At 40.2% G+C, this 9,388-nt stretch overlaps 1 long non-coding RNA gene across 3 annotated transcripts in view; it reads right to left on the bottom strand.

Moving 5' to 3' along the window:
• Positions 1–536: 536 nt before the first annotated feature.
• The window catches only part of LOC121898265, a 14,093-nt gene continuing 5,241 nt past the window's right edge, over positions 537–9,388 (bottom strand). The window contains exons 2-5 of one of the 3 annotated variants that reach the window (XR_006096394.1): positions 7,921–8,000; positions 6,401–6,531; positions 1,597–4,604; positions 537–1,046 (exon numbers count right to left, since the gene is read on the bottom strand). This is a non-coding gene — a long non-coding RNA (uncharacterized LOC121898265). Of the gene's footprint in view, positions 1,047–1,596; positions 4,605–6,400; positions 7,882–7,920; positions 8,001–9,388 lie in introns of those variants that run through there. The other 2 variants (XR_006096395.1, XR_006096393.1) reach the window with 2 other exon arrangements.

The following is a 9,388-nucleotide window of genomic DNA, read 5'->3' as shown; positions in this document are numbered from 1 at the left end:
GAAAAGCAAAGGGTTGATTGCAATATTAGGAAAAGCGGTGGGACGTAATGACAGAGGCAGGTGCGGTAGTGTGGAAAAGAGGAAGAGGAGTGGCTCCAGTCATGAGCCATGGGGAACGCCAGCACCTACGTATACTCATCAACCCTTCCAGCTTTCCTGGGAGTTTTCCAGTATGTCTGTTTTTTAAGTGTTGTCCTGGGTCAAAAATTCTTTGATTAGTCTTTTTCAGACTAAGAATGTGGGGAGTCTTAAAAATAATGAGATGTGTTGGTACCAGCGATATAAACTGCTGATATCATGAAATGTAAACCGGCATGTATTCATTTTTTGGCCTCCTAGGGGCAGCACTACAAGCTTCAATGGTCCAGTGTGTAGAATTTAGTGGAATCTAGTGGAATGGACTTGGCAGAAATAGAATATAATATTCAATGTAGTATGTTTCAATCAGTGTATAATCCCAAGAAAATAAGAATTGTTGTGTTTTCATTACCTTAGAATGAGCCCTTTATATCTACATAGGTAGCGGATCCTCTTCTACGGAGCCCGCCATGTTGCACCGCCATGTTTCTACAGTATCCCGGAATGGAAAAACCAAACACTGGCTCTAGTGAGGGCATTTTACGTTTTTTGCGATTTTGGTGGCCACTGTAGGTTCTCCTACATGCTTGGAAGGGGAGGGTGAGGGGTATTCAGTTGGTTGCAATCTGCAACTTCACCCCTAGATACCACTCAATATACACATATTATCACCTTATGAAGTTGACATGGCAGTTGATTATTTACACATTCAGCAGATACAGAGCAACATTAGCATTCATCATGTTTCTTTCCATTCCACTTTCCATTCAATCTCCTTCTAGCTCTGTTTGGCTTCCACCAACTACTGAGAAAAATATTTGGTTTTCTAGCTGCTAAATGTTCGCCAGCTACTTGCTAACTGTGTCTGTGTGCAATTTGGTGCTGGGTAGGTAGTGTGCAGTGGATTTTTTGGAACCTTTTCTCTGAAAACAGCCACTTGCTGTGTCTGGAAACAAGTTCAATGAGAGCTGTGAGACAAAAAAATCAAAAAACAAAACAGTAACGTTAGTGGCCATAAAACCAAAACAATTAGCTTCAATATGCTAAAACACTTCATAGAACTGAGGAGAACTGCAGAGCCAGGTGATAATTCTCTGAGGGTCCATCACTACATGCAACCACACTACACTCTACACATAGTTATTTGATCCATTTTTGATATACAAGCATTGATTAGTGCAGCTTAAACATCACAATTTTTCACCTGAGTATGAATCACCTGCTAGTCTAAGGGGAAACAGTGGAACCGATATCTTTTTAAAGATTAACAAAGCAACTCTTCTACACTTCAAATTGCATAGCAAGCATACCTAATTAAATGTAATTCTTTGTGAGCGTTCATCAGTTCACTATGAATGCTGCCAGATACAACAGCTCATGAGTTTATTTTTATTTATTATAACTGTGTGGGTTGTAGAAGGGAGCAGGCCTGTCACTGGTTCATGGGACATTCTTAGGAAGTGTTTTAAATTTAGAAGTTGCTGTGAGGAAGAAAAAAACTGTCAGACTGTACATCACCTAGTGAGCTCAGTGGCTGGGTGATGGCCTCTCAGATCCTCAGATCTCTGTTACAAGCAAACATCACACAGTGGCGTCAGCTGATCCTCCATTTCAGGCTCATTACATACTGTATCTCCTGGAAGGACAACTCAAGTGCCAAACATCAACACTGTCCATGTTTTTTTGTTTTTTTTTTTAACTTTTTCTAACAAATGATCTTTTTGTTTACATTTTTTCAATGCACTGCTTTGCACTTAGACTGTTACATAAACTGACACTTGAGAGCTGCAAGCACATTCTTCTTTTGTCAGTGAGAGCTGCATGTTCAGTTTGACTTGTGGAAAATCCAGCTGCTGGGTTTCAAATTAAACTCAAATTAACTTAATTTTTTGCTGTGAAATCAGCATATATATCCTTGTTGCTGTTGTATAGACTTTTGTACTTATTTGGTGAAATTTTTAAATACCAAAAACGAGAAATTTAGGTTTGATGTATTTCTCTGTGGTGATAGCACTCTATTAGCGCAACATGCTAGTGAAGCAGTGTGAACAGAAATGTGTTCTGCGCATGTGCAGTGGCCTCTGCCTTGCATAGAGGCTTTGAATGCACATTTGTAAGTAGATCAATTCATAGTTAGTTTGGCTCTGCATATGAGATTTCATGACAATAAGAAAAATATAGAAAATCACCAGCTTTATCCTTTAAGAGTGATGTGTCCTCCCAAATTTTCAGTGTTGGCCAAAATCGCTAGGTGTTGATAGCCAACATGATGTGGTCTTGTGACAAAAAAGAAGAATGCTTCCTCTTTTGAATACAGGAAAAATATACTCAAGAGGGTTAGTGTTAATATGATGAAATTAAATTCAATGAAGTTGCATTGGATCATAAAATAGACAAATAGTGAAAAGAAAACAGGACAGTGTTACCAACTTGGACGTTACCCTCAATGACTGATTTACAGCAGCTCCTCCTCTGACTCTGCTTCCTGCCACCAACAGCTTACTTACCTGTGAGTGACAGCGCTGCATGCTTGGCTGATACAGTCTTAAGGTGTGCTTGATGGATGAGCCGACGTCCAAAAGATCTGTTTGCCTTGTTGCTTTCAAAGGCCTAGCGTGACCCGCCGGCATGGATCAAGATGTGAGCCTCACTCCGGCCACACCGGAACATCAACAGGTTGTGACCCCTGACAACAAGATCCAACATCATGTGGAGACTGCACATCAATAAACACTTTGAAACTGCACTGCCGGCCTCGACAGCCATCCATGGCCCCAACAAAGCCTTGCTGTGACACAAAGACAACACAATTGGAAAACAGGAATGCATGAGTTGAGAAAAGGAAGGGCAGGGTGGGAGCGAGGGGTGATGTTGAGGCAGGAGGGGGGAGTTTAAGAAACAAATCATTTGATGCAGAAGCTGAGCAGCGGCCACTTGACTGCTCGGAGGACTATATGGACTGTGACTTTCAGGGCCTGTTTGCTCTAAAGTGATGCAGGTTTTGAAAAGGCCCTCTGAAGTGACAGCTTTTTCTCTCTTTCTGTCCCTGTGTGGTGCAGGGACCTGGCTGGGGCCCCGAGACACTTATATCACTGGGCCGTGACAGCTACACACATACACCAGCACACAAACACACACAGAGTTGTGGCTCCAAGCCTTTTGTTGCCGGGTCCTGGTCCACTGATCTTCCTCGTTGCTGAAGGACAATAAGAGGGCAGCCAGTCAAACAGGCAGTCAGTCAGTCAGTCAGCTACTGTCTGCTTCCCAATAACATAGCAGGCAGTCGCACGGGCAGAACTAATCTGGGAATGTCTCTCCTCCAACTGTTTTCCAAAAAACTCTGTGATGAGGAATAAAACAAAAGCTAAACATTGACCCACCACTAAAATCCTCTTCATATAATGCTGGTATGGTTACTGGGACGTCACTGAACCATTAATTTACCTCACAGCCACTGGATACAACAGCATAGCACATTCATCCCTTTGATTCAGTAAAACAAAACTCTACATTTGTGATGAAAACTGATTAAAAACATCACCTTTACATTTTACTACTGCTGCCATTTTCATTTTATGAGCACAATGCCAGAAACTGAATTTATATCCTTCACTTAAGTAAAAGCAGTGCAATAACGGAAAGTTTTCCAGTCACAATAATACTTGCGGGAAACAAGAATCAGTCATTGGTAAAGAATGAGGTGCTAATAAAAAGTATTTTAAAACTGCACCTCATTCAACTTCTGAGTCTATTGTCATCGTTCTGTCGGCTAGTTTAAACTAAAGAGCTTTGTCTTTCACATAATAGTCATTTGATTCTTTGTTAATACGAACATAGTTAATAATGCAGCTATAAAATGAAGTTGGTTTCATCTGTGTAGCACAGTACTGGTATGCAGCTTTAATGTTTTTGGCTCTGAGGTCTACTGGCTTTATATTCTTTAAACAAATCAGAGATGCTAACACGCTGACAATCCCCTTGAGACATTACCTCAAAATTTAATTGATTGTCAGAATTTAAGTCAATGTACTTACATGACTTACATTCATACTTAGCTGTGATTAGTGCTATTAAAGGCCTGGTTCTAACAAAAATGTGTTATGTGCATAAAAATGTTTGTTATGAATTAAAGACATAGAAGATTCCCCTTCAAAATATTAAAATCATGGATGATCACTTCAACAACTTTAACAAATAACCAGACTTCATCAGCTGATGCTCAACAAAGACTGAGGAGTAATCAGAGTGAAACCAGTGAGCAGCTTTAAGAATAACTGGCTGTCCTTTTCTTCCCCTCTCTCCCTCCCTCTCTCCCTCTCCATCAATCTGAGGGCTCCTATTTGGGATGTCCCTCTTCATTTGATGTGGCAGCAATTAGCAGGGGGACTTTTGTCCCTTTGGGCAGACGGGCGGTCCACTCCACTGATCCTCGTCCATACGGGCTGAATGGAGAAAACTGAAGATAGCACGGCATGGGGATCAAACAGACCTGCCTTGCCACTGTTATGGCCCCTCAGCTCTCTCTTCTTTATTGGAGAAGAAGGAAGAGGGGGAGAAGAAGGGAAAGAGGGAGGAAAAAAGAAGTGAGGTGTTAGTTTTCCCATGAGAATGCACACTGGGGGGCACAGCTTCTTCGGGGAATTGGTTTTATAAGACATAAATGCCGTGTTTTTTCTGTAATGTTTGACAGCATCTATAAAGTGAATCATTTTGATTTTATGACACATTATTAGACCCAGACCTACCATAAAAAACTATTAAGTAGCACTGAACCATCATACTGCGGGACCCGATTCTCATCCTGTTTTCAGATTGTACACACACACACATATATATACATATATATATATACACACACACACATTTTTGAGATTTTTTTTCCCTTTATGGCCTCATTTACACTTTTCATTTCAGATGTCTCATATCCAGATAAAATCCAGATTAGATATTTTTTACACCTAAACACATATATGCGACTCAGTTGGTCAGATCTGTATGCAATCTGTTTTGGTTTTCCTGGCTACATGCAAATAAGAATCTGTCCTACTCTAGTTCAGAGGGTTTGGTAACTGCCAAAATCACCAGAAGAAGAATAACTTGTACACTTAAGCAGTTTAGTTACAACAATAACAGTATAGAGATGGATGCATTCACACCTTTTTAACATTTGGCAAGTATACATCCTCTGGAGGTGGTCTTAAATCCATCTTAAATGCCTCCTGGATGCATTTACACTTATGTTGTTGGAGATTGGATAACTATCTGATCCTTCAAAGTACTACAGCCTTTGTCACTGTTGGCCTGGGGAGGGTTTTCTCACCCTAGTATCCATGGGAATTACATCCATATTGGATGATTCCACTCCTCTGATAAAGGTCCAGTGCCAACCCTCAGTGCAAATGCAAGAAGTAGTGTGTCTGTTATGTAGCAGCAGAAAGTAAGGGAAGTAAGGGTGTAGAGGTCAGGGTGTGAAGGGTTGTTTGACTTTCATTGCTTGAGACTGGAGTTTGCATGTCAACATAAATCTACAATTAACAGTTTGAACTGCAGCCACAATCTTTCCCAATACAATATACAGTTTATTGTTGAAAGTGAGGATTTTAAAAACGTTGGAATTGGACATAGAAATGTTCTGGTTGGGTGACGGGTGTGTATCGGATTTCTTTTCACCTGCCACTGAGGAACTTTACTTGGAGAGCGTAAAAGCCCCTCCAGATTACCGCAACAGGAGTCACAACCAAAAGGAGTCACAAGTTAGAAAAAAGGGCATGATACACTAAGATGATCCCTTCCCACAAGAAAATACTGAGCTAAGCTGGAAGCACCTCAGGTGGGTCTCTGCAGTGGTTGATGGGTGTTTTCTTATCTCTATGCCAACCAGGCACCATTACATCATGAACTTAACTCTACTAAATGGCATTGTGAAATATTTGTAAACCAACAGGCACCTTAATAACTCCACAGAGTTCAGCACTGTGCTCAAGTTTTAATCTAATTCTATGATTGCATGCATTATCAGAGATATAAACATGTTCGCTGTGTTCTGCGTTCATGAGCTCCATCAGTGGGTGGAGGAGTAAGTTGTATTCTAGCAGTGAAAGTTTAGGGTGCAGTTCATATGGCAAAGAAGCTTTGGCGAAAGTTCAATACAGCTGATCTTTTCTCTTGTGTTTTGCTTCTTTGCCTCTTCTTACGTCATTATGTCTGGCTTATCATCTCTCAGTGTGCTTCTATGATCTATTCCAGTGTGGGATGCTGTTCTTTAAATATCTTGATGATCTTGTCCTTCCAGACTAGCTACTCATACATCACCACTACTCACCATCACCTCCATCATCACCATGATCCTCAGATTCAACTGAGAAGTTCCACTTTTGACTCTCTGGCCTCACTCCACCACAATCAGTGTCTAGACTCTAGTGGGATTCTCATCTCTCTCACATCTCCATGGACCTACATGTAATGAAAATGCTACATGTTGATGGAGTCTAAATGGAAGTTGAAGTGTGTGAAAGTGTTACTATCTAAATAAATAGTCTAACTGATCTCTCCTCTTTGAAGTAGAATCTAAGATTGAAAGTCTTAGATTTTGTGTTCATTTTGCCAGTGTACAGTATTACACTATCGGCACTATGTTCATGTTCATCTTCTTCTATTTAAATCCATACGTACAGATGTTACATGCGGTTTAAAAGTGCATTATTTCTGAAATCTAGTGAAGTATTAAGTCTTAGTATAAAAGTGGAAGGAAGACCATCTGTCTTCTAATTTTCCTTTCCACATTTCTTGCTGTTTTATTCAATACATCATCCCAACAGCAGAGTGAATAAGCCAGTGACAGAGTGATAATGTGGGATATGTTTTGTGGGTTTAGTTCAATATGATTCAGTTCAATATCATTTTAATCATTTAAGACTCCAAGCACAAAACCTGAATAACTTAAACCAACTTTGGCGCTGCTAAAAAGATTAGAAGCATCATTGATAAAAATTAAAAGGAGCTTTGATTCCATTCTATTGTATTCTCAAGACATGCTTTAAGCCAGGCTGCAGGCATTTCAGCATAGACAACTTTGTTCCTTGTCCAGAAACTGTGCTGCGTCTTCGTGACAGTTTGCTTGCAGAGGATTACAGGACATTAACATGAAAATCTGCACAGTATAATGCAATTCAAAAACAACAACCCTGCAGTCAATTATGTCTCTGCAAAGCTCACAATGTTCATTTTTTTGTTGAAAATGTGCCAGAGAGGAGATGATGCACCTCTGGGGGACAAAATAATGTGAACACCTAAACACTGTAATCCAAAACATAACAAGCCATGGCCTCAACGATTAGGAGAGATGTGAATACATCATTCAGTTGATAGTCAGCTGTCACAGTATCACTGGCATATTGATGCATCATCTGTTCAACTACTAACATCTAAACACATTTAGACTGTGAGCTCTCACTATTACTTTGCTGCATCAACTCCATCAACTATCCCAAACTCCTTTTGTATTGAAGCTCTGCTGTTGTCACCTTGATAAGCTCTATGCTCATGTATGTTTACATCTATATGATGCTGTACCCTTATGTGTTCGGAGGAAATTCCTGCTGCTGCTCAGATCATATAAATTGTTGCAGCTGGAAATAATGAATAACATTCACCTTTGTATATTCTGTATTTAACCTCTAACACTATATTAAAAACAAAGTAATCAATGAAACAACACTCCTATGTGGACATTTGTTACATCACCTATAACTGCATATCGACACACAAACCCACTGATGTGATGTGATGAGACTGATGACTCAACAAAAGCATGTGAAACACATTGATTAGTGCCTTTCAAACCTCCTCCAGATGCCTGCCCTTTCTTCTTCTGCGGTTTTAATGGAAGGTTTCTGGTCCTGGAGAAATGTCAATCAGCCATTCTGTGAAAACAGAGAAGAACAATTCTTCAAATGGCTGGAGGGAAATGGCAAGTCAGTGAAAACCACTGCTGTCTCATCAATAAAGAGTTTGCAGCATTGTTGTTTTACAGTTAGCAGGGGGTCGAGGACAGCCCTGAGGGGAACGGTGTGTGTGTGTGTATGTCAGGATGTCAGCGGGGGACCTCTCCATCAAGCCTTAAGTCAGTAATTTGCCACCTCATTACTAACATTCAGCCCACAGGGACTGTGAGAGAGACCCTAGGTGGCTAAGAGAGAGACAGACAGAGAGAGAGAGAGCAGCCTGCAAAGGTTAAGATGTTAATTCCTTCACAAAGTCATGAAAATAGACGTGCTGATGGAGGGTTAGACAGTTTAAAGTTGACACTCTGCCAGCTACCTTATACTGGAAGTCAGTTGCTCTTGAGTGTTATTTTTGAGCTGGTTTTCACTCTGAATCAGCTGTTAAATGGCTCAAAACCAAGAACCAAACTCAACTTTACCTTATAGAGTTCAAATTAGTTACTATTTTTGTGTCGCCTTAAGTAAAAGTCGTGAGAACAAGTCTTCATACATACTCCAAAACAACCACATGGCCCTACAGTTCTGCAAAATCCTGAACCTATGTTCAGCGACAATATTTTTAACATTTAATGCCAGTGTTTGTTTTAGTCTGCATGTAGCATGGGTACTACTGTATGATTAGGGTTAGGCAAATAAACTGTAGTTAAGGTCTGGTTAAGGTTAGGCAACTGAAACATAGGTTAAGGGAAGACTGCGGTTACATTTAAAACGTGTAGAACTGTGACAAGAAGCAAACTCATGGTCTCCTGTATGAAACTTGGATGTGCCCATCCATCACCCTGACCTTCACATCCTCGCTTTCTGCCTCTCTACATAAAAAAGCACAAATCTTCATGTGCTGGCACCGACGTTGGCTGGATGTAAATCATGAGGCGCAGTATCATCTAATTTGAACATAATTGAACATCCTGGTCATGGGTACAAGAGACCAACATTAAGTGTTAGGAGACAAGATGTTAATATTGGTCTCTAGTGTCAAAATCAGATTTTGGGATAGATATTGTACAACCAACCACTCATCCCTCCTAAGAGACTCGTGGCGATATAACAATGTCTTAGTTGTTCCACTTGGCTTTTATTTTTTAATTTTCTTTTACTGCTTTGTGAAACAACAATGCATAATAAGAGGAACTGTGACACAAAAGCCACCTTAAACAGATGAACATCACTAATATGTACAGTACTAATATGTTAAAGAAAGGAAAAAAAGTCCCTTCACACCTTGCATTAAAATGCATCTCATGTCTAGATTGTATCTAGATATGATTTAACCTGACATTTACAACTGGTATTAAATGCTCACTATG

Source organism: Thunnus maccoyii, chromosome 1 (genome assembly GCF_910596095.1).
Source record: "Thunnus maccoyii chromosome 1, fThuMac1.1, whole genome shotgun sequence".
Taxonomy (NCBI): domain Eukaryota; kingdom Metazoa; phylum Chordata; class Actinopteri; order Scombriformes; family Scombridae; genus Thunnus; species Thunnus maccoyii.
Note: the sequence above shows the minus strand (reverse complement) of the source record. Positions and strands in the feature narration are given on the sequence as shown.